This window comes from Bombina bombina, chromosome 7, assembly GCF_027579735.1.
Source record: "Bombina bombina isolate aBomBom1 chromosome 7, aBomBom1.pri, whole genome shotgun sequence".
Taxonomy (NCBI): Eukaryota; Metazoa; Chordata; class Amphibia; order Anura; family Bombinatoridae; genus Bombina; species Bombina bombina.
Window position 1 is genome coordinate 427898280 of NC_069505.1, and position 25507 is coordinate 427923786.

The 25507-nt window shown below is 39.4% G+C and overlaps 1 protein-coding gene across 1 annotated transcript in view; it reads left to right on the forward strand.

Annotated features, from left to right (window-relative positions):
- Positions 1 to 25507, forward strand: part of LOC128666610 (extracellular serine/threonine protein kinase FAM20C) — a 217547-nt gene that overhangs the window by 81435 nt on the left and 110605 nt on the right. The window lies entirely within an intron of this gene.

The window sequence follows — 25507 nt, forward strand, 5'->3', positions numbered from 1 at the left end:
CTTCTTAAAATAGGGAGAGTCCACGGCTTCATTCCTTACTGTTGGGAAAACTATACTCATGCTCCAGAGGACACTGAATGAATAATGGGAGGGAACAAAAAGGAAGAGGCGGACCCTATTCTGAAGGCACCACAGCCTGCAAAACTTTTCTCCTGGAAGCTGCTTCAGCCGAAGCAAAAACATCAAACTTGTAAAAAATTTAAAAAGTATGACCAGGTAGCCGCCTTACAAATCTGATCCATAGAGGCCTCGTTCATAAAGGCCCAAGAGGAAGCCACTGCTCTAGTGGAATGAGCCGTTATCCTCTCAGGAGGACGATGTAAGCTAAGTGGATGACACTCCTTAACCAAAAAGATAGGGAAGTCGAAGTAGCCTTCTGCCCCTTATGCTTCCCCGAATAGATAACAAACAAAGAGGAAGATTGTCTAAACTCCTTAGTAGCCTGAAGATAGAACTTCAAGGCATGAAACACATCCAAATTGTGAAGTAAGCGTTCCTTCAATGAAGGAGGATTAGGACACAAGGAAGGAACCACAATCTCCTGATTGATGTTGTGATCTGACACAACCGTAGGAAAACCAAATTTAGTAAGTAAAACTGCCTTATCTGCAAATGCGAACGAATAAAAAAAATTGTTAACTTTTTCAATATTTTAGGTTTCTCACTGAAATTATTTACAAACAGCTTGTGCAATTATGGCACAAACTAATGTAAATGCTTCTCTGGGATCCCCTTTGTTCAGAAATAGCAGACATACAGTATATGGCTTTGCCATTGCTTTTTGGTAATTAGAAGTCCGCTAAATGCCGTTGCGTACCACACTTGTATTATGCCCAGCAGTGAAGGGGTTAATTAGGTAACTTGTAGGGTTAATTTTAGCTTTAGTGTAGAGATCAACCTGACACATCCCTCCCCTGATCCCTCCCTGACCCCTCACAAACAGCTCTCTTCCCTCCCCCACCCCACAAAGGTCACCCCCATCTTAAGTACTGGCAGAAAGTCTACCAGTACTAAAATAAAAGGCTTTTTTAAAATAACATAATTTATGTAAGAATTTACCTGATAAATTCATTTCTTTCATATTGGCAAGAGTCCATGAGCTAGTGACGTATGGGATATACAATCCTACCAGGAGGGGCAAAGTTTCCCAAACCTCAAAATGCCTATAAATACACCCCTGACCACACCCACAATTCAGTTTAACTAATAGCCAAGAAGTGGGGTGATAAAGAAAGGAGCAAAAAGCATAAACAAGGAATTGGAATAATTGTGCTTTATACAAAAAAATCATAACCACCATAAAAAGGGTGGGCCTCATGGACTCTTGCCAATATGAAATAAATTAATTTATCAGGTAAATTCTTTTTTTTTTTTTAAATATTTATTTATTTGAGCCGACAGGGTAATTCCATATTCAGATAAATGCATAAACAAAGAACAAGTCTTGTAACAAATTGGTATTGTGCATTTTTGAGCAGACAAAAACAAAAATGCAAATACTACCTTCTAAGATACTAAGACAAATAATACAATATGTCTAAATCATAAAGGTAACCAATACTGTTCCCATTTAGTGTAGTTTACCAAAAAGCAAGACATCTGAAAATAATGAAATGTTCTGAATATTTTACACTGTAGGCAAATTTTTACTTTGAGACTTGAAATAAAGAAAAGAAGAAGAGAGGGAAGAAAAAATAAATAAATAAAAAATAAAATAATATAGAAATAGGAATAGAATGGAGTTGGAACTTCCATTACTCCCGCCTTGCCTCCGCACCACCCGCGACCAACCCCGATCGTCCCATTCCGCCGATCACTCTTAAGAGACAGGATACGACTTTCAGCGGAATCAGTTATATATCCCTATATCCCGATATCCACTCTGCCGGGAAATCACCCCATAATACGAGATCAAAGAAACACTCAGAACTCAAAAAGGGATATAAAATTGTCTTCTGTACAGGTTCTGAATATGTCTTAATAATGGGTAACCACCCTAGCAAAAACCTTCTGATTTCTCTATCACCAGCTTCGCCCAATTGCGAAGATTCAAAAATTATTTGCATCTGGATTTCTTTAATGAAGACTGCAAGTCCGGGAGCTCTTTTTGCCTTCCAGTTTTTCACAATCAATTGTCTAATAAGTAAAATAATTGTATTCAAAATCTTTTTCTGGAGTAAGGGCTCGGAATTGCTATCTTCCATAAAGAAGATAATCTCTAAATCAAGACGAATATTTACTTTATATAAATTCTTAATCCAATAAGATAATTTTTTCCAAAACTGGGTGATTTTAGGACATGCCCAGAACATATGTACTATGTCTGCATTCAAAAAGCTGCAATGGGGACAGAGAAAACTTTGATTAGGGTATATTTTAGACATTTTCAAGGGCGTATAATAAAAATTATTCATCAGTTTCATATGTCCTTCTTTCCAGGTTATTGGGGTTCTACATTTATTTACAGCCGGATTTGATTTTTTCATAATCAATATCTGGAAATAGGGTTTGCCACTTATCCCTAATTCCTCCTAAGAAAGAGTCACTTTGTTTAGCCAGCATGATGCTGTATAATAATGAGATTGAAGGAGCTTTCGTTCTAACACTAGTGATGCGGGCTCTAATATCGGACCATGCATTCATCTCACCCTCATTCCATTTTTTAGTCTTAATGAAGTGTTGAACTTGAAGAAAAGCATAGAAATTATTGATAGGCAAGTCAAACTTATGTCTTAGCCAAGAAGTGGGGTGATAAAGAAAGGAGCAAAAAGCATAAACAAAGGAATTGGAATAATTGTGCTTTATACAAAAAAATCATAACCACCATAAAAAGGGTGGGCCTCATGGACTCTTGCCAATATGAAAGAAATGAATTTATCAGGTAAATTCTTACATAAATTATATTTTCTTTCATGTAATTGGCAAGAGTCCATGAGCTAGTGACGTATGGGATAGCAATACCCAAGATGTGGAACTCCACGCAAGAGTCACTAGAGAGGGAGGGATAAAAAATAAAGACAGCCAATTCCGCTGAGAAAATTAATCCACAACCTAAATCATAAGTTTTAATCTTATAATGAAAAAGAAAAAAACTGAAATTATAAGCAGAAGAATCAAACTGAAACAGCTGCCTGAAGAACTTTTCTACCAAAAACTGCTTCTGAAGAAGAAAAAACATCAAAATGGTAGAATTTAGTAAATGTATGCAAAGAAGACCAAGTTGCTGGTTTGCAAATCTGATCAACTGAAGCTTCATTCTTAAAAGCCCAGGAAGTAGAAACTGACCTAGTAGAATGAGCTGTAATCCTCTGAGGCGGGGATTTACCCGACTCCAAATAAGCGTGATGAATCAAAAACTTTAACCAAGATGCCAAAGAAATGGGAAAAGCCTTCTGACCTTTCCTAGAACCAGAAAAGATAACAGACTAGAAGTCTTCCTGAAAACTTTAGTAGCTTCAACCTAATATTTCAAAGCTCTCACCACATCCAAAGAATGTAAAGATCTTTCCAAAGAATTCTTAGGATGGGGACACAAAGAAGGGGGGACAACAATTTCCCTACTAATGTTGTTGGAATTCACAACTTTAGGTAAGAATTTAAATGAAGTCCGCAAAACTGCTTATCCTGATGAAAAATCAGAAAAGGAGACTCACAAGAAAGAGCAGATAATTCAGAAACTCTTCTAGCAGAAGAGATGGCCAAAAGAAAACAACACTTTCCAAGAAAGCAATTTAATGTCCAAAGAATGCATAGGCTCAAACGGAGGAGCCTGTAAAGCCTTAAAAACCAAATTAAGATTCCAAGGAGGTTGAGATTGATTTAATGACAGGCTTGATACGAACCAAAGCCTGTACAAAACAATGAATATCAGGGAGTGTAGCAATTTTTCTGTGGAATAAAACAGAAAGAGCAGAGATTTGTCCTTTCAAGGAACTCACAGACAAACCCTTATCCAAACCATCCTGAAGAAACTGTAAAATTCTAGGAATTCTAAAAGAATGCCAAGAGAATTTATGAGAAGAACACCATGAAATGTAAGTCTTCCAAACGCGTCTTTCTAGAAACAGATTTATGAGCCTGCAACATAGTATTCATCACTGAGTCAGAGAAATCTCTATGACTAAGCACTAAGCGTTCAATTTCCATACCTTCAAATTTAATGATTTGAGATCCTGATGGAAAAACGGACCTTGAGATAGAAGGTCTGGCCTTAGTGGAAGTGGCTATGGTTGGCAACAGGACATCCGAACAAGATCCGCATACCAAAACCTGTGAGCTCATGCTGGAGCCACCAGCAGCACAAATGATTGCTCCATGATGATCTTGGAAATCACTCTTGGAAGAAGAACTAGAGGCGGAAAAATATAGGCAGGTTGATAACTCCAAGGAAGTGTCAATACATCCACTGCTTCCGCCTGAGGATCCCTGGACCTAGACAGGTACCTGGGTAGTTTCTTGTTTAGATGAGATGCCATCAGATCTTTTTCTGGAAGCCCCCACATCTGAACAATTTGAAAAAACACATCTGGGTGAAGAGACCACTCTCCCGGATGTAAAGCTTGACGACTGAGATAATCCGCTTCCCAATTGTCTATACCTGGGACATGGACTGCAGAAATTAGACAGGAGTTGGATTCTGCCCAAACAAGTATCCAGGATACTTCTTTCATAGCCTGAGGACTGTGAGTCCCACCCTGATGATTGTCATACGCCACAGTTGTGACATTGTCTGTCTGAAAACAAATAAATGGCTCTCTCTTCAATAGAGGCCAAAACTGAAGAGCTCTGAGAATCGCACGGAGTTCCAAAATGTTGATTGGTAATCTCGCCTCTTGAGATTTCCACCCCTTTGTGCTGTCAGAGATCCCCAGACAGCTCCCCAACCTGAAAGACTCGCATCTGTTGTGATCACAGTCCAGGTTGAACGAACAAAAGAGGCCCCTTGAACTATACAATGGTGATCTAACCATCAAGTCAGAGATAGTCGAACATTGGGATTTAAGGATATTAATTGTGATATCCTTGTATAATCCCTGCACCATTGGTTCAGCATGCAAAGCTGAAGAGGTCTCATGTGAAAATGAGCAAAGGGGATTGCGTCCGATGCTGCAGTCATGAGACCTAAAACCTCCATGCACATAGCTACTGAAGGGAATGACTGAGACTGAAGGTTCCGACAGACTGCAACCAATTTCAGACATCTCTTGTCATGGATACTGAATCTATTTGGAAACCTAAAAAGGTTACCCTTGTCTGAGGAATCAAAGAACTTTTTGGTAAATTAATCCTCCAACCATGTCTTTGAAGAAACAACACTAGTTGATTTGTGTGAGATTCTGCAGAACGTAAAGACTGAGCAAGTACCAAGATATCGTCCAAATAAGGAAACACCGCAATACCCCGCTCTCTGATTAGAGAGAGTAGCTATACACATTATAATCTGATACTTGTTGCGCTAAAGTTTCCAACCAAAAAGTTGAGGCAGCTGCAACATCAGCCAAAGAAATATCAGGCCTAAGAAGATGACCTGAACATAAATAAGCTTTCCTTAGATAAGATTCAAGCCTCCTATCTAAAGGATCTTTAAAAGAAATACTATCTTCCGTAGGAATAGAAGTACATTTAGCAAGAGTAGAGATGGCCCCATCAACTTTGGGGATCTTTTCCCAAAACTCCAATCTATCAGTAGGCAAAGGATACAATTTGTTAAACCTTGAAGAAGGAGTAAAAGAAGTACCCAGTCTATTCCATTCCCTATAAATCATATTTGAAATAGCATCAGGAACTGGAAAAACCTCTTGAATAACTACATGAGGTTTATAAACTGAATTTAAATGTTTACTAGTTTTAGTATCAAGAGGACTAGTCTCCTCCATATCTAATGCAATCAACACTTCTTTTAATAAAGAACGAATATGCTCCATTTTAAATAAAAAAGGGGATTTGTCAGTGTCAATATCTGAGGCAGGATCCTCTGAATCAGACAGATCCTCATCAGAGATAGATAAATCAGTATGTTGTCGGTCATTAGAAAATTCATCAACTCTATAAGAAGTTTTAAAAGACCTTTCACGTTTATTAAAAGGCGGAATGGCAGACAAAGCCTTCTGAATGGAATCAGAAATAAATTCTCTTAAATTTACAGGAATATCCTGAGCATTAGATGTTGATGGACCAGCAACATGTAATGAGCTACTACTGATGGAAACATTCTCTGCATGTAAAAGTTTATCATGACAACTATTACAAACCACAGCTGGAGGAACAGTTACCACAAATTTACAACAAATGCACTTAGCTTTGGCAGAACAGATATCAGGCAGCAGGATTCCAGTAGTATATTCTGAGACAGGATCAGATTGAGACATCTTGCAGTATGTAAAAGAAAAAACAACATATAAAGCAAAATTATCAATTTCCTTATATGACAGTTTCAGGAATGGGAAAAAATGCAAACAGAATAGGCCTCTGACATAGAAAAAATGTTTAGCGCCAAGTATGGCGCACCACAAACTGAAAAACATTTTTTGGCGCCAAAAACGTCATAGATGATGCAACCTCGTAAAAAGACTCAGCGCCAACTAAGACGCCGAAAATGAGGAATTTGCGTCATCAAATGTAATTTTCGCGCCAAAAAAGTCTCGCACCAAGAATGACGCAATAAATTATAGCATTTTGCGCTCTCGCGAGCCTAATACAGCCCGCAATTTAGAAAGAGTCAATTTGAAAACCTCAGGTAAGAATTTTTATTTTTTATTTTAAATAAAGCATTTCCCAGATATGAAACTGACAGTCTGCAAAAAGGAAATATACTGATAAACCTGAATCATGGCAAATATAAGTACAAACATATATTTAGAACTTTATATATAAAGTGCCAAACCATAGCTGAGAGTGTCTTAAGTAAATGAGACATACTTACCAAAAGACACCCGTCCACATATAGCAGATAGCCAAACCAGTACTGAAACAGTTATCAGTAGAGGTAATGGTATATAAGAGTATATTGTCAATCTGAAAAGGGAGGTAGGAGATGAATCTCTACGACCGATAACAGAGAACCTATGAAATAGATCCCCGTTAGGAAGACCATTGCATTCAATAGGTGATACTCCCTTTACATCCCTATGACATTCACTGTACTTTGAGAGGAACCGGGCTTCAAAATGCTGAGAAGCGCATATCAACGTAGAAATCTTAGCACAAACTTACTTCACCACCTCCATAGGAGGCAAAGTTTGTAAAACTGAATTGTGGGTGTGGTGAGGGGTGCATTTATAGGCATTTTGAGGTTTTGGAAACTTTGGCCCTCCTGGTAGGATTGTATATCCCATACGTCACTAGCTCATGGACTCTTGCCAATTACATGAAAGAAATATATTTTCTGCAGTATACAATCCCCCCTTACCCCCCAATCTCCCTGATCCCCCCCAAACAGCTCTATAACTTTCTCCACCTATTTGCTGCAATCTTAGGTACTGGCAGCTGTCTGCCAGTACCCAGTTTGCTGTAAATTAGGCCAATTTAAAAAATAAATACCCATTTTTCTGTAGTGTAGCTGCCCCCCCTCAATAACCTACCCCCCTCCACCTCCCAGATCGACTTCCCACCCTCTTATCCCATCCCTAAGTATTATAACCAGGATTCCCCCTCTCCCTCCCTCCTCCCTGCCGATCTCAGTGGGGTTTTTTCTTCCTAACCATCGCGCGCAACTTCCTTCCTTACCTTCCCACCCACCAACGATCGGCACCACCACTGCCCGATGCATAGAGGGCCACAGAGTGGCCCTCTCTGCATCGGTAACTCTCCCCGTCTATTTCTGCACTGCCCCACTTGTGGGGCATGCAGAAATAGCACAGTCTCGCTATTTTTAGCGATATCACGGCAGAGAGAGGCCCAGGACAGCAGTGACATACAGGGTACGTCGCTGTTCCTTAAGGGCATAACGACCAGCGTCGTACAGGGTACTATGCTGGTCATTTAGGGGTTAAAATGACGTGCTCTATCTGAATCTTGCAAGTTTAAGAGCAAAAGCATTGCTTTCACGTAGTGTCACCAATAGTATTAAAACTTTATTATTATATTTCATTTACCTTTAGCCAAAATTAAGAATTGTATTGTAAAAAATGTTTAGGTCATTATCATAAGCATTTAGAAAGAAAAAAAATATAAACATTTTTTCATACACAGTTTTAATAACCGTCAATAAAAAAGTGTGTGATTATTACACACACTGAAAATAACTTACTCATGCAGATGTAATTGAAGTATTATCCTTGTGTGACAGATTTACTGACAAGTTACAGGGTGCTTTGCCTTATCAGATAAGAACTTCAGCTTCAGGCTCCGCCTCCTTTCTCTGGAGTCTGTCACGTGTGACGGTTGTAAAAACTATTAGGGGGCAGCCTTATATCTCCTGCACAAGTTAGTGCAACACACACAAAAATCCCTATAACAAAAAACTGCTGTTCCCTACTGTGCTGTGCCCACTATTTAAAGCCGTGGAAAGCATTGTGCGCAGACACGCACTCACCTTAGTGGGAGCGGTGGCTGGCAGTCAGGGAAAAAGTAGGTGCAAAGGGACGAGAGCAATCCGGGATACTGGGAGGATTTTCCGGTACACACCTCTCAATTCCATGCCTGTCCCTGGCATCCCGGGACGGTGGCAACCCTACCCAAGGGTATATGTATCACAGGTTGAGAAACAAGGCTCTGTCTGGTCCATTGCAGTTTAATTCTGACTTAAAGTTGTGCTCATAAGTTTACATACCCTGGCAGAATTTATGATTTCTTGGCCATTTTTCAGAGAATATGAATGATAACACAAAAACTTTTCTTTCACTCATGGTTAGTGTTTGGCTGAAGCCATTTATTATCAATCAACTGTGTTTACTCTTTTTAAATCATAATGACAACAAAAACTACCCAAATGACCCTCATCAAAAGTCAACTACCTTTTCACGCAGATCCTTTGACAATTCTTTTGCTTTCCCCATGATTCAGAATCCAGAAACATCAGTGCAGCACTGGATGAAAGATGCAAGGGTCTGTCAGGAGTCCAGAAACTCATTGACCTTTTATACACACACACTAATTACAAGCAAACATATCACAGGTGAGGATGGTTACCTTTAATAGCCATTCAAACCCCTTTGTGTCAACTTGTTTGCATGTTATCAGGCCAAAATCACCAGGGAATGTAAACTTTTGATCAGGGTCATTTGGAAAGTTTCTGTTGTCATTATGATTTAAAAAGAGTTAACACAGTTGATTGATAATAAATGGCTTCAGCCAAACACTAACCATGAGTGAAAGAAAAGTTTTTGTGTTATCATTCACATTCTCTGAAAAATGGCAGAGAAAACATAATTTATGTAAGAACTTACCTGATAAATTCATTTCTTTCATATTGGCAAGAGTCCATGAGCTAGTGACGTATGGGATATACAATCCTACCAGGAGGGGCAAAGTTTCCCAAACCTCAAAATGCCTATAAATACACCCCTCACCAGACCCACAATTCAGTTTAACGAATAGCCAAGTAGTGGGTTGATAAAGAAAGGAGTAAAAAGCATCAACAAAGGAATTTGGAAATAATTGTGCTTTATACAAAAAAATCATAACCACCATAAAAAAGCGGTGGGCCTCATGGACTCTTGCCAATATGAAAGAAATTAATTTATCAGGTAAGTTCTTACATAAATTATGCTTTTTTCATGTAATTGGCAAGAGTCCATGAGCTAGTGACTTATGGGATAGCAATACCCAAGAAATGGAACTCCATGCAAGAGTCACTAGAGAGGGAGGGATAAAATAAAAACAGCCAATTCGCTGCAAAAAATTAATCCACAACCCAAATATAAGTTTCTCATAAATAAAAGGAGAAACTTAAATCATAAGCAGAAGAATCAAACTGAAACAGCTGCCTGAAGAACTTTTCTACCAAAAACTGCTTCCGAAGAAGCAAATACATCAAAATGGTAGAATTTAGTAAATGTATGCAAAGAAGACCAAGCTGCTGCTTTGCAAATCTGATCAACTGAAGCTTCATTCTTAAAAGCCCAAGAAGTGGGAACTGATCTAGTAGAATGAGCTGTAATTCAAGCTTGATGAATCAAAAGCTTTAACCACGATGCCAAAGAAACGGCAGAAGCCTTCTGACCTTTCCTGGAACCAGAAAAGATAACAAATAGACTAGAAGTCTTCCTGAAATCTTTAGTAGCTTCGACATAATATTTCAGAGCTCTCACCACATCCAAAGAATGTAAAGATCTCTCCAAAGAGTTCTTAGGATTAGGACACAAAGAAGGGACAACAATTTCTCTATTAATGTTGTTAGAATTCACAACCTTAGGTAAGAATTTAAATGAAGTCCGCAAAACTGCCTTATCCTGATGAAAAATCAGAAAAGGAGATTCATAAGACAGAGCAGATAATTCAGAAACTCTGTTAGCAGAAGAGGTGGCCAAAAGGAACAACACTTTCCAAGAAAGTAGTTTAATGTCCAAAGAATGCATAGGCTCAAATGGAGGAGCCTGTAAAGCCTTCAAAACCAAATTAAGACTCCAAGGAGGAGAAATTGATTTAATGACAGGCTTGATACGAACCAAAGCCTTTACAAAACAGTGAATATCAGGACGTTTATCAATATTTCTGTGGAATAAAACAGAAAGAGCAGAAATTTGTCCTTTTAAGGAACTTGCAGACAAACCTTTATCCAAACCATCCTGAAGAAACTGTAAAATGCTAGAAATTCGAAAAGAATGCCAAGAGAATTTATGAGAGGAACACCATGAAATGTAAGTCTTCCAAACTCGATAATAAATATTTCTAGAAACAGATTTACCAGCCTGTAACATAGTATTAATCACTGAATCAGAGAAACCTCTATGACTAAGCACTAGGCGTTCAAATTCCATACCTTCAAATTTAATGATTTGAAATCCTGATGGAAAAACAGACCTTGAGACAGAAGGTCCGGTCTTATTGGAAGTGGCCAAGGTTGGCAACTGGACATCCGAACAATATCCGCATACCAAAACCTGTAAGGCCATGCTGGAGCCACCAGTAACACAAACGATTGCTCCATGATGATTTTGGAGATCACTCTTGGAAGAAGAACTAGAGGCGGGAAAATATAAGCAGGTTGATAACACCAAGGAATTGTCAACGCCGCCTGTGCTTCCACCCGAGGATCCCTGGACCTGGACAGGTACCTGGGAAGTTTCTTGTTTAGATGAGATGCCATCAGATCTATTTCTGGAAGACCCCACATCTGAACAATTTGAGAAAACACATCTGGGTGGAGAGACCACTCTCCCGGATGTAAAGTCTGACGACTGAGATAATCCACTTCCCAATTGTCTATACCTGGGATATGAACTGCAGAAATTAGACAGGAGCTGGATTCCGTCCAAACAAGTATCCAAGATTATTCTTTCATAGCTTGAGGACTGTGAGTCCCACCCTGATGATTGACATATGCCACAGTTGTGATATTGTCTGTCTGAAAGCAAATGAACGGTTCTCTCTTCAATAGAGGCCAAAACTGAAGAGCCCTGAGAATCGCACAGAGTTCCAAAATATTTATTGGTAATCTCGCCTCTTGAGACTTCAAAACCCCTTGTGCTGTCAGAGATCCCCAAACAGCTCCCCAACCTGAAAGACTTGCATCTGTTGTGATCACAGTCCAGGTTGGACGAATGAAAGAGGCCCTTATAACAATACGATGGTGATCTAACCACCAAGTCAGAGATAGTCGAACATTGGGATTTAAGGATATTAATCGTGATATCCTTGTATAATCCCTGCACCATTGGTTCAGCATACAAAGCTGGAGAGGTCTCATATGAAAACGAGCAAAGGGTATCGCGTCCGATGCTGCAGTCATGAGACCTAAAACTTCCATGCACATAGCTACTGAAGGGAATGACTGAGACTGAAGGTTCCGACAGGCTGCAACCAATTTCCAACGTTGCTTGTCCGTTAGAGACAAAGTCATGGACACTGAATTTATCTGGAAACCTAAAAAGGATACACTTGTCTGAGGAATCAAAGAACTTTTTGGTAAATTGATCCTCCAACCATGTTTTTGAAGAAACAACACTAGTTGATTAGTGTGAGATTCTGCAGAACGTAAAGACTGAGCAAGTACCAAGATATCGTCCAAATAAGGAAACACCGCAATACCCCGCTCTCTGATTACAGAGAGTAGGGCACCGAGAACCTTTGAAAAGATTCTTGGAGCTGTCGCTAGGCCAAAAGGAAGAGCAACAAATTGGTAATGCTTGTCTAGAAAAGAGAATCTCAGGAACTGATAGTGATCTGGATGAATCGGAATATGAAGATATGCATCCTGTAAGTCTGTTGTGGACATATAATGCCCTTGCTGAACAAAAGGCAGAATAGTCCTTATAGTCACCATTTTGAAAGTTGGTACTCTTACATATCGATTCAAAATTTTAAGTTCCAAAACTGGTCAGAATGAATTTTCTTTCTTTGGGACAATGAATAGATTTGAATAAAACCCCAGACCCTGTTCCTGAAACAGAATTGGCATAATTACAGGAGGTCTTACTCTGAATCCTATTCTGTACCTCTGAGAGACAATACTCTGAATCCATTGATTTTGGACCGAATTGATCCAAACATCTTTGAAAAATTCTTGGGGGAGGGATTAGGTTTCTGTTCCTTATTTTGTCGAAAGGAACAAAAACGGTTAGAAGCTTTAGATTTACCCTTAGGTCTTTTATCCTGAGACAAAAAAACTCCCATCCCCCCAGTAAAAGTTGAAATTATTAAATCCAACTGAGAACCAAATAACTTATTACCTGGAAAGAAAGAGATAGCAATCTGGACTTAGAAGTCATGTCAGCATTCCAAGATTTAAGCCACAAAGCTCTTCTAGCTAAAATAGCTAAAGACATAGATTTAACATCAATTTTGATGATAGCAAAAATGGCATCACAAATAAAATTATTAGCATGTTGAATCAAGTTAACAATGCTAGACAAATCATGATCCAATACTTGTTGCGCCAAAGTTTCCAACCAAAAAGTTCAAGCAGCTGCAACATCAGCCAAAGAAATTGCAGGCCTGAGAAAATGACCTGAATATAAATAGGCTTTCCTTAGATACGATTCAAGTTTCCTATCTAAAGGATCTTTAAAAGAAGTACTATCTTCCGTAGGAATAGTAGTACGTTTAGCAAGAGTAGAGATAGCCCCATCAACCTTGGTGATCTTTTCCCAAAACTCTAAAGTAACTGCTGGCAAAGGAGACCATTTTTTAAACCTTGAAGAAGGAATAAAAGAAGTACCAGGCCTATTCCATTCCTTAGAAATCATATCAGAAATAGCATCAGGAACTGGAAAAACCTCTGGAATAACCACAGGAGGTGTATAAACAGAATTTAAACGTTTACTAGTTTTAATATCAAGTGGACTAGTTTCCTCCATATCCAATGTAATTAACACTTCTTTTAACAAAGAACGAATATACTCCATTTTAAATAAATAAGATTTGTCAGTGTCAATATCTGAGGCAGGATCTTCTGAACCAGATAGATCCTCATCAGAGGAGGATAATTCAGTATGTTGCCAGTCATTTGAAATTTCATCAACTTTATGAGAAGTTTTAAAAGACCTTTTACGTTTACTAGAAGGCGGAATGGCAGACAAAGCCTTCTGAATAGAATCAGAAATAAATTATTTTAAATTTACAGGTATATCTTGTGCATTAGATGTTGAGGGAACAGCAATAGGTAATGAACTACTACTGATGGATACATTCTCTGCATGTAAAAGTTTATCATGACAACTATTACAATCAACAGCAAGAGATATAACCTCCACAAGTTTACAACAAATGCACTTAGCTTTGGTAGAACTGTTATCAGACAGCAGGGTTCCAACAGTGATTTCTGAGACAGGATCAGATTGAGACATCTTGCAAATGTAAGAGAAAAAAAACAACATATAAAGCAAAATGATCAATTTCCTTATAAGGCATTTTCAGGAATGGGAAAAAATGCAAACAGCATAGCCCTCTGATAGAGAAAAAGCATTTTGCGCAGTTGCGAGCCTAATTGTGCCCGCAAATTTAAAAGACAGTTAATTTGAAAAAGAGACTATACCCCTGGTAAGAAATAAATTTTTACTAAAAAAAGCATTTCCCAGATATGAAACTGACAGTCTGCAAAAGGAAATATACTGAAGACCTGAATCATGGCAAATATAAATACAATACATATATTTTGAACTTTATATAAAAACATAAAGTGCCAAACCATAGCTGAGAGTGTCTTAAGTAATGAAATCATACTTACCAAAAGACACCCATCCACATATAGCAGATAGCCAAACCAGTACTGAAACGGTTATCAGTAGAGGTAATGGAATATGAGAGTATATCGTCAATCTGAAAAGGGAGGTAGGAGATGAATCTCTATGACCGATAACAGAGAACCTATGAAATAGATCCCCGTGAGGAAAACCACTGTATTCAATAGGTGATACTCCCTTCACATCCCTCTAACATTCACTGTACTCTGAGAGGAATCGGGCTTCAAAATGCTGAGAAGCGCATATAAACATAGAAATCTTAGCACAAACTTACTTCACCACCTCCATAGGAGGCAAAAAAAATTAAAACTGAATTGAGGGTATGGTGAGGGGTGTATTTATAGGCATTTTGAGGTTTGGGAAACTTTGCCCCTCCTGGTAGGATTGTATATCCCATAAGTCACTAGCTCATGGACTCTTGCCAATTACATGAAAGAAATCATAAATTCTGTCAGGGTATCTAAACTTATGAGCACAACTGTACATGTTGCTTTAAAGGGCCGTTAAATACAATAGTGTTGCATCATTTACAATAGCACTTACTTTGAAATTTGCTGGGGAAAAAATTCATTCGAATTTCAAAGTTAATTTAATTTTCCCTCTCCCTGAATCATGTGACTACTATCAGCCAATCACAAAATGAATATACTGTACATATGTACCGTGTAGTCTTGCACATGCTCAGTAGTAGCTGGTGCATCAGAAATTGTGCATATAAAAGGAGTGTGCACAATTTAATAATGGAAGTCACATGGCTTAGACCCACCACTCACATAAATTATACAACACCCACATTTAACACTTTTAAATCCCACCGGATTTGTCATTTTGTACTGATATTTGAATTTATTTTTTAATTTTACTTTTATTGAGGTTTTTTTATAGCATAACAAAAAATAAACAATGTCACATTTACAAATGAACAAATAATCAGTCAGATATACACAAGAAGAAACAAATATAAAATGACAAATCAAATCATATGACGTCTATTTAACCTCCATTTTTTATCTTTTTTTGAAAAAAAGAGTTAAAACCAATGAATAGTACTGTTTATATTAGTGGGGCCTCATCTGCATTATTCTACTCCCTTTGGGACCAAATACTGATAATATGAATTACCTAGAAAAAAATATGGAAAATAAATCACTTACCACGTAAGGTGTAGGCATAATAATAACTTGGGGACAGTTTCCAAAACTACTTCTATGTCTAATATTAGAAAAAGTTGATTTGTACGACATTCTAAGGGGGTCCCGGAGCATAGAGCAAGAGAGAGTAGGGAGAAAGGAAAAAAAAAAGGTATTCGTATACTGAGAACGACACTCAGGTAATTGTCCTGGTTTCCTTTTACACTAATTCTTCCCAGGGTGTCCAGATATCTAGGAATAGGTCATATTTGTTTAATTGACCTACTATTCCATTGTTCTAATGTCATTTAAAATAGATCTTACATGAGCAAGAGAGGGCGGTTAGGTTGTTTCCAAGCTCTTGCAATGGCCTGTTTGGTGGCCATCAACAGGTATATTAAGAAATATTTATGAGGTTTAGAAACCTTTGGGATTCCTAAGTGTAACAGCCCTACTTCAAGTCTCATTGGGAGCATAATGTGTAAATCTCGGGTCACATTAAAGACTTGTTTCCATAAAGGTTGAAGCTTGGGGCAACTCCACCTAATGTGAGATACAGTGCCAAGTTGACCATAATCTCTCCAGCAGAGGGGAGAAACAGAGCGAAAAATGTGGTTTAAGGTGGGAGGGACTAAGCGCCACCTGACTGTCAATTTATTATAAAGTTCCCAGAGGGTGGTGCAGTGTAGAGCTTTTTTTGTCAAAGATAAGTTCACAGAACCAGATCTTGGTGTCCACCACAAAGTTTAAGTCTCTTTCCCAAGAAATGTATTGTCTTTGTTTAGTATTCTCTGAGTTAGTAAGTATCAGGTAATGAAAGGAAAGAGTTCCTTTAAGAGGTGTTCCCGTGTCCCAGCTGTGTTCCCAAATGGTTGTATCTCTAATTTTCCCTTGGGGAAACCCCATGAATTCAGTAAACTGCTTATCCACAAATACTCAAAATGGAGTGAGACAGGCAGAGAACTTTTTTCTGTAGCTAAAGTAAAACCCATCAGCCCAGAGTCGGTGTACAGGTCTCTGACAAGCTTGACTGAAGTGTTGTACTTATATTTTATTTACATCTCCCAATCTCTCCATATTGAACTACATGATAGTAAGTCCTATATGTGCCACACAAGAATAATCTGTGCATTACATGTAAATTCGGCAGAGACGTATTTCTAGGGTCTGTAGTGCTCTGCATTGGTCCCTTGGTTACTGATAGTGTGATGTGTAGGCAGCACAACAGCAGGGGGCGCTGCAGCACTGTATAACAAGGACAATGACTCTATATGGCTTTAGTATGAGCAGCACTGTAGTGCCTCAGTATCGGGGAATGAATGTTAACCCTTACATGACAGCCGTTTTGCTTAGTTTGGAGGTCTCTGTCATATTTGTCACTGTGATAAGAACATTTGAACAGTGGCACTGTCACTTGCGTAGGATGAAATGACCTGAACAAAGTATTTAGTTTTCTCCGTACCATAGAGATGGAATTTATTTTATTAGTGGTGAAATATGATTGCTGTTGTTCATAGATAAACTCTGCTCCTAAATCTATTAAAGCTGTGTACAAAAAATGTATTTAGACACAATGGGCTAGATAAGAAATGGCGCACTATTGTTTGGGGCATATGTATCAAGCTCAGCTGGTCACAAAGACCGTTGCTCTATAACCTGTCTGCCTGCTCTGAGCAGGAGGACAGACATCGCCGGAAATCAACCCGATCGAGTACGATCGGGTTGATTGACACCCCCCTGCTGGCAGCCTATTGGCCGCGGGTGTGCAGGGGGCGGAGTTGCATCAGCAGCTCTTGTGAGCTGCTGGTGCAATGCTGAATACGGCGAGCGTATTGCTCGCCGTATTCAGCGAGGTCTGGCGGATCTGATCCGCACTGTCGGATCAGGTCCGCCAGACTTTCATAACTAGGGGTCTTTGTGCGAGTTGTGATAACCAATATTGCGACCGGGCTAACTTGCTTGCTTATTACAAGTTGAAATTAAACGCTTTTGGCGGCTTAGTGCGACTGAGGTTAGGCTAAGACACCCAGGGAATGAGGCTGGGAAAGCAGGAAGAGTAGACCACCCCCTCTCTCCCCTGAATATGAAAAGACCCATTACACAAACAGGAGCAAGCAGGGATCTGTAGACTTCAGGCTACATCTGATACTCTGGGGCTTGGTTACATTGTTACAAAAACACTCCCAGATGGACTATATAAATGGTTGCAAAGAAAAATCTAGTGTACAATGTCCATTTAAGTGCAGATGATACTTAAAGTCATCAGCCACACAATGTCTTTAGTACAGATGATGACTGTGTTGTCATTGGGGGGCCACTTTCAGAGCTCATCGCGCCGCCTCTCCTGCACTTACTAGGTGCTCAAGTGTCCAGTGATGTCACCAGCCCAGAGACCCAGAAGTACAGGCAGCGGCTAGAAACTAAAGGGGGATGGAGGTATAAATATTCAAACCCCTCAATCTCAGCTCCCTTAAGCCATAGAAACACATAAGACTCACCATTTGAAAGGCAATAATACCTATTATTATAATAGGCCATCAAAAAGGCTTAGAGACCCCCATGACGTCTTCTTATAAATCCCACCAGCCCCTCTTTAAAATAAAGCTCCTATATAAATTTGAATCACATTGTGATCACTATATATTAGTAATGATAATAGTAATATGCCAAGGCATATCTTTTATGTTTGGTGACACAGCTACCATTGTCACACTGACCATGTGATTACCAGAGGGTCAAAGGGCACATTAGTTGTAGCAGGAGAGTCTCCTCTTTTAAATGATGTAATGTAACTGTATATTCCACTGGTTCTGGTATAAGTGCCTGTGTTACTGCCTGCCCCCTACACCTGAGTCTAGTTGTGTACTAAAGGTGGGGGCATTTGCCAACTCTAGCTTTTCCTGTGGATGCCCATGATTATAAGATGACTGTATGTGTATATGTATATACTGTATGTGTGTGTATATGTATATATATATATATATATATATATATATATATATATATATATGTGTGTGTTTGCTTATGTGTTTATGTCTGTATGCATGTGTGTTTATATGTGTGTATGTGCCTGTGTTATATGTGTGTGTGTATTTTTCTGTGTGTGTGTGTGTGTGAGAGAGAGAGAGAGAGATAAAGGGAGTCAGTGGATATATTTGTGCATGTATATGTGTGTGCATTTATACTGTATATGTGTGGTGTATATATATACATATATATGTACGTATGTGTTTATATGTACCTGTTTGTGTGCATAGTCATGGCTAAAAATATTGGCACTTCTGTCAGATAATGCACCACTTCGTCCAGAAAATTGTTGCAATTACAAATGTTTAGGCATTCTCATGTTTATTTCTTTTGTTTGTATTGGTATGACACAAAAAAGTGGAGAAAAAAAAGCCAAATTTGACACATTCCACGCAAAACTCCAAAAATGGACTGGACAAAATTATTGTCACCTTCTCAAAATTGTAAGAAATAATTGCATTCCAAGTTTGTGATGCTCCTGTAATTTGTAATTAAACTCACCTGTATCAATTAACAGGTGCTTACAATATAGAAATCACACCGGCAACCAGTTAAAATGGTAAAAAATGTACTCAACCTTTCTGTTGTGTATCTCTGTGTGCCACTCTGAGCATGGAGAAGAGAAAGAGCAGCAGAGAATTGTCCGTGGATTTGAGAACAAAAATTGTGGAAAAGCATGGACAATCTCAAGGTTACAAGTCCATCTCCAGAGATCTTAATGTTCATGTGTCCACTGTTCGCAACATTGTCAAGAAGTTGACAGTCCATGGCACTGTAACTAATCTCCCTGGACATTGACAAAAGAGAAAAATTGATCAAAGGTTGCAACAAAGAATTGTTCGAATCGTGGATAAAGAACTTCAATCAACTTCCAGACAAATTCAAGCTGACCTTCAGACGTAGAGTACAAATGTGTCAGCTTGCAGTATACGTCACCATCTAAATGAAAAGGGACACTATGGAAGGAGACCCAGGAGGACCCCACTGCTGACACAGAAACCTAAAAAAGCCAGATTGGAGTTTGCCAAAACGTACCTGAGAAAGCCAAAATCCTTTTAGGAGAATGTGCTGTGGAATGTGCTGTGGACAGACAAAACAATATTACAGCTTTTTGGTAAAGCCCATCATTCTACTGTTTTCAGAAAAAAGAAATTACGTTTTTAAAGAAAAGAATACAGCCCCTACAGTCAAACATGGTGGAGGATCACTGATGTTTTGGGGTTGCTTTGCTGCTTCAGGCACTGCATGTCTTGACTGTGTGCATGGCATTATAAAATCTGAAGACTACCAAAGAATTCTGTGGTGCAATGTAGGGCCCAGTGTCAGAAAGTTGGGTCTCCATCAGAGGTCATTAGTCTAACAGCAGGACAATGACCCAAAGCACAAAGCACCCAGCGGGGCAGAGTCTGGCCATGCTGGATGATGGCCGCACACTAGACTAGCTCCTAGGCCTCATCAACATTCCTAGCAATAAAATAGGTGGCATCCACATTAAACTGCCCTTAAAATGATTTGGACATAAGGGGGAAAATATCCGGCACCTTCAACACCCAAAAATCCATTTGCTGGGACAAGCCGCAATAGAGACTGGCATGACAGCCGCAACACAGGCGCAAAGGAAAATCCCTATAAAAGAGGGAAAACTTCACACCGGTCATATTAACGGCCTGGGACAAGGAAACAGGCCCCAGATCGCCTACAAAGACAAATGCGGCCGCACCAACACATTAGACCGCGGATCGGAGGTAATACACTGGGGCAAAAGACCATGCTCCTAAACAGGGAATAACACCCAAACGTATTACCCCATAACTTTTGAAAGAACTATACACAGGGACGTTTGGGCAGCAGCCCACTCATTTAGGCTACGAGCCTCACCATCAACACATATCCTTCTACAGCTGCATAAAGAAACCACGCAGAAAATGCCTCAAACATACTGACACACATAGATGGGATGAATACTAACCCAGATCCCACCCTGTGCATGTATATTACACGGGTCATTAGCAGGCTTATATAATATTCTCCAACTGCATACACCAGAAAGAACTTTTATGTGTGTTTTTGCCTAAAGATCTTTCAACTACTTTCACGCAACAACTCCTACAATTCAGTAATGTCACAAAGAAAGAACTCTAAAGTGGAAAAACCTGCTAAATCTTCTACGCTGACAGTACTTAAAAATGCCTAACACTATCTCTGATAACCCAGCAGAGCTCTCCTCAACTAACGCACAGCTTACATCAGCTCAAATACACGAGCCCTCTGCCTCAGTTAATTTTACAGCAACTAAAGCAGACCTCAAACACCTATCATCAAAAGATGATCTCCAAGCTTTATTAATAGAAGTGCGCCAGTTATTCACGGATCTGGAAAAAGACATTTCATCAGTGACACAACAGGTTCATCAAATAGAAGAAAAGTAAAAAGATATGGTAGGCACCATGAAAAAGGTTACACATAAACTACAGGACCATGACAACACTTTATATTATCTGATGGAAAAGGTAGAAGATTTAGGAACAGGCGCAATAATATACGAATACGCAGAATACCCAAATCTGACACCTAATGCAATGCCTGGTTATCTACAAGATCTATTTCAAACCTTGAAAGGAACCCCCTCCTCTAAAGAAATAGTCCTGGAGAGAGCTCATAGAGCCCTGAAACCAAGACCACCACCTAAGGCTCCACCACGGGATGTGATTATAAAAATCCTAAATTTTCAGGACAAGGAACAAAAAATTAAAATGTGCCAGAACGAAACAACAAGTGACACATGCAGGCATAGAATTACAATTTTTTTCAGACCTAAGTCCAGCAACCTTGCAGAAAAGAAGAGACCTCAAGTATATCACCTCTACACTACGAGATTCCCTGTCAGTATCACAGCTACCAGAGAAGAGAAAACAGCAACTTTCAGAACGGAAAAAGACCTGCCAGACTTTTGCAAGCAGCTAAACATCCCTCCACTTATTTCACCTCAAGAAAAGAGCCTACAATGGGCCATGGAAAGCAGTAATGCAGCACCGGAATCAGAAGATCCTATCTGACTCTCAAACTAACATCATTAAAAGATACGAGAAACTAGAGGACCTTCTCACCAAGAATACGTAAATATATATGGGCTTGCCCACTTAGAGAAAAGATACATTATTTGTATTAATAAGGTTATTGTTATAAAGACTGTTTTGAGTTTGTATGGGTTCTTATTGTTAATTATCACTATAAAAAGTAATATGTTCCATAAACATTATACACTTTGGTGACACACACCCTCTTAACGGAGAAAAAACCCACCATATGTACACTTAAATAAATAAAAACATAATGGAACGAAGTTAAGGATACAACCTTCATACATTTTTTCTTTCCTCCTAACTTCCCTCACAGACATTCTTTCCACTATTAATGGTATACCCATTATCCCTCCTCCAACTGATTTGTTTCTTGCATTGTTATGCACTGTAACTGACCAATTCATTTTTCAATTTTGCTGGTTGAACATTGTGGGCAAAAAAAATGTATGCTTACCTGATAAATGTATTTATTTCCGGATATGGTAAGTCCACGGCGTCATTGTTTACTGTTGAAAATATCACTCCTGGCCAGCAAAAGGAGGAAAAGAGGACTACAGCCAAGCTGTTCCCAAGTATTACTCCCCTTCCCACAACCCCCAGTCATTCGACTGAAGGAAAATGGAGAAAAAAGGAGTAATACAAGGTATAGAGGTGCCTGAGGTGTAGCAAAAAATAAATGTCTTAAAATAAAGGGCGGGGCCGTGGACTCACCATATCCGGAAATAAATACATTTATCAGGTAAGCATACATTTTGTTTTCCTTCCTAAGATATGGTGAGTCCACGGCATCATCATTTACTGTTGGGAACCAATACCCAAGCTAGAGGACACAGATGACAAGACAGGTAGACCTAAATGGAAGGCACCACTGCTTGAAGAACCTTTCTCCCCAAGGAAGCCTCAGCCAAGGCCAAAGTATCAAATCTATAAAATTTGTAAAAAGTATGCAAAGAAGACCAAGTTGCAGCCTTGCAAATCTGTTCCCCAGAAGCTTAATTTTTGAAAGCCCAAGAAAAAGAGACAGCTCTCGTGGAATAAGCCGTAATTCTCTCAGGAGGCTGCTGTCCAGCAGTCTCATAACCAAAACGAATAATACTTCTCAACCAGAGAGAAAGAGAAGTAGCAGTAGCATTCTGACCTTTACGTTTCCCAGAGAAACAAACAAACAAGGCAGAAGACTGGTGAAAATCCTTAGTCGCCTGTAGATAAAATTTAAGCGCACGCAACACATCCAGCTTGTGCAACAAACGTTCCTATGAGAAGAAGGATTAGGACATAGGGAAGGAACAACAATTTCCTGATTAATATTTCTATCCAAAACCACTTTAGGAAGGAAACCTAACGTAGTACAAAGAACCGCCTTATCGGCTTGAAAAATAAAAGATAAGGCGAATCACACTGCAAAGCTAAGCATTCCGAGGCTCTCCGAGCAGAAGAGATAGCAATAAGAAACAGAACTCAATGGCTCAAACGGAGCCTGCTGCAGAACCTCCTTATGAACAAGGTTAAGAAGGCTCTAAGTAGGAGCAACAGACTTAAACACATGCCTGATTCCGACCAAGGCCTGACAAAAGGATAGCACATCTGGCACTTCCGCCAGACGCTTATGTAGCAAAATAGATAATGCAGAAAACTGACCCTTCATGGTACTGACTGACAAACCCTTCTCCATACCTTCCTGGAGAAAAGACAAAATTCTAGGAATCCTGAACCTACTCCAAGAGTAGCTCTTGGATTCACACCAATAAAGATATTTATGCCATATCTTATGGTAAATCTTTCTCGTAACAGGCTTGCGAGTCTAAATCATGGTCACAATGACTGACTCAGAAAAACCACGCTTAGATAGAACTAAGGATTCAATCTCCAAGCAGACACCTTAAGAGAAACGAGATATGGATGAAGAAAGGGACCCTGAATCAGAAGGTCCTTCCTCAGAGGCAGTCTCCAAGGTGGGAGAGATGACATCTCCACTAGGTCTGCATACCAGATCCTACGAGGCCACGCAGGGTTATTAGAATCACAGACGCTCTCTCTTGTTTGATACGAGCAATGACTCATGGAAGGAGAGCAAACGGAGGAAACCTGTATGCCAGTCTGAAATCCCAAGGGACCGCCAAAGCATCTCTTAGAGCGGCCTGTGGATCTCTTGACCTTGAATTGTACCTTGGACGTTTGGCATTCTGCACCCCCCATTTGAGGGTTAAGAGGAGAACACCTCCGGATGGAGTTCCCACTTCCCGGAGTGAAAAGTCTGTCTGCCCAGAAATTCCGCTTTCCAGTTGTCCACTCCTTGAATGTGGATGGCAGATAGACAGCAAATGTGAGCTTCTGCCCACTGAACAATCCAAGCCACCTCCTTCATGGCTAAGGAACTCCGAGTCCCTCCCTGGTGGTTAATGTAAGCCACTGAGGTGATATTGTCTGACTGGAACCAGATAAACTGGGCTAAGGACAACTGATGTCGATCCATCAGAACCTTAAAAATCGCTCTCAACTCCAGAAGTTTATGAGGAGAGCAGACTCCTCTTGAGTCCATAGTCCTTGCGCCTCTAAAGCGTCCGAGACTGCTCCTAGATCTATCTCTGAGACAGATCTGAGAGTACCTCATTCCATTGGCAGAGCATGTATAACAGTAGTGCCCTCAATGGAGATGAGAAAAGAGAAATGCAGAGAGAGGTCAGAGGGAAGAATTTGGATACTTTGATCTCTGTCAGAAAAAAAACTTTAATTAATAGGAAAACCAATATGGTCCCTAAAAGACTGCCCTTGTAGTTGGAAGGGCATCACAACCATTGGCCTACGATTGGCCAATCGGATTGAGCTCGCATTCTATTGGCTGATCGGAACAGCCAATAGAATGCAAGCTCAATCCGATTGGCTGATTGGATCAGCCAGTCGGATTGAACTTCAATCTGATTGGCTGATTGAATCAGCCAATCAGATTTGTCTTACCTTAATTCTGATTGGCTGATAGAATCCTATCAGCCAATCGGAATTGAAGGGACGCCATCTTGGAAGACGTTCCTTAAAGGAACCTTCATTCGCCAGGAAGTCGTCAGTTGAAGAGGATGGCTCCGCATCGGCTCTTTTGAAGATGGCTCCGCTCCGGATAGAAGAAGATTGAAGACGCCGCCTGGATGAAGACTTCTCCCGGATGAAGGACCTCTTCAGCGCCCCTTGGATGAAGACTTCTATCGGATGAAGGACCTCTTCAACGCCACTTGGATGAAGACTTCGGCCCGGCTGGGTGAAGACGGCTAAAGGTAGGGAGATCTTCAGGGGGTTAGTTTTAGGTTTTTTTAAGGGGGGTTTGGGTGGGTTAGAGTAGGGGTATGTGGGTGGTGGGTTGTATTTTTTTTTACAGGTAAAAGAGCTGATTACTTTGGGGCAATGCCCCGCAAAAAGCCCTTTTAAGGGCTGGTAAAAGAGCTGATTACTTTGTAATGTAGAATAGGGTAGGGACTTTTATTATTTTTTTTTTTTATTTATTTTATTAGGGGGCTTAGATTAGGTGTAATTAGTTTAAAATTCTTGTAATATTTTTTTATTTTCTGTAATTTAGTGTTTGTTTTTTTGTAATTTAGTTTAGTTTATTTAATTGTATTTAATTGTAGGTATTTGTAGCTAATTTATTTAATTAATTTAATGATAGTGTAGTGTTAGGTTTAATTGTAACTTAGGTTAGGATTTATTTTACAGGTAATTTTGTATTTCTTTTAGCTAGGTAGTTATTAAATAGTTAATAACTATTTAATAACTATTGTACCTAGTTAAAATAAATACAAAGTTACCTGTAAAATAAAAATAAATCCTAAAATAGCTACAATGTATTTTATAGGTAAGTATTTAGTTTTAAATAGGATTAATTTAGTTAATAAGAGTAATATTATTTAGATTTATTTAATTAATATTTAAGTTAGGG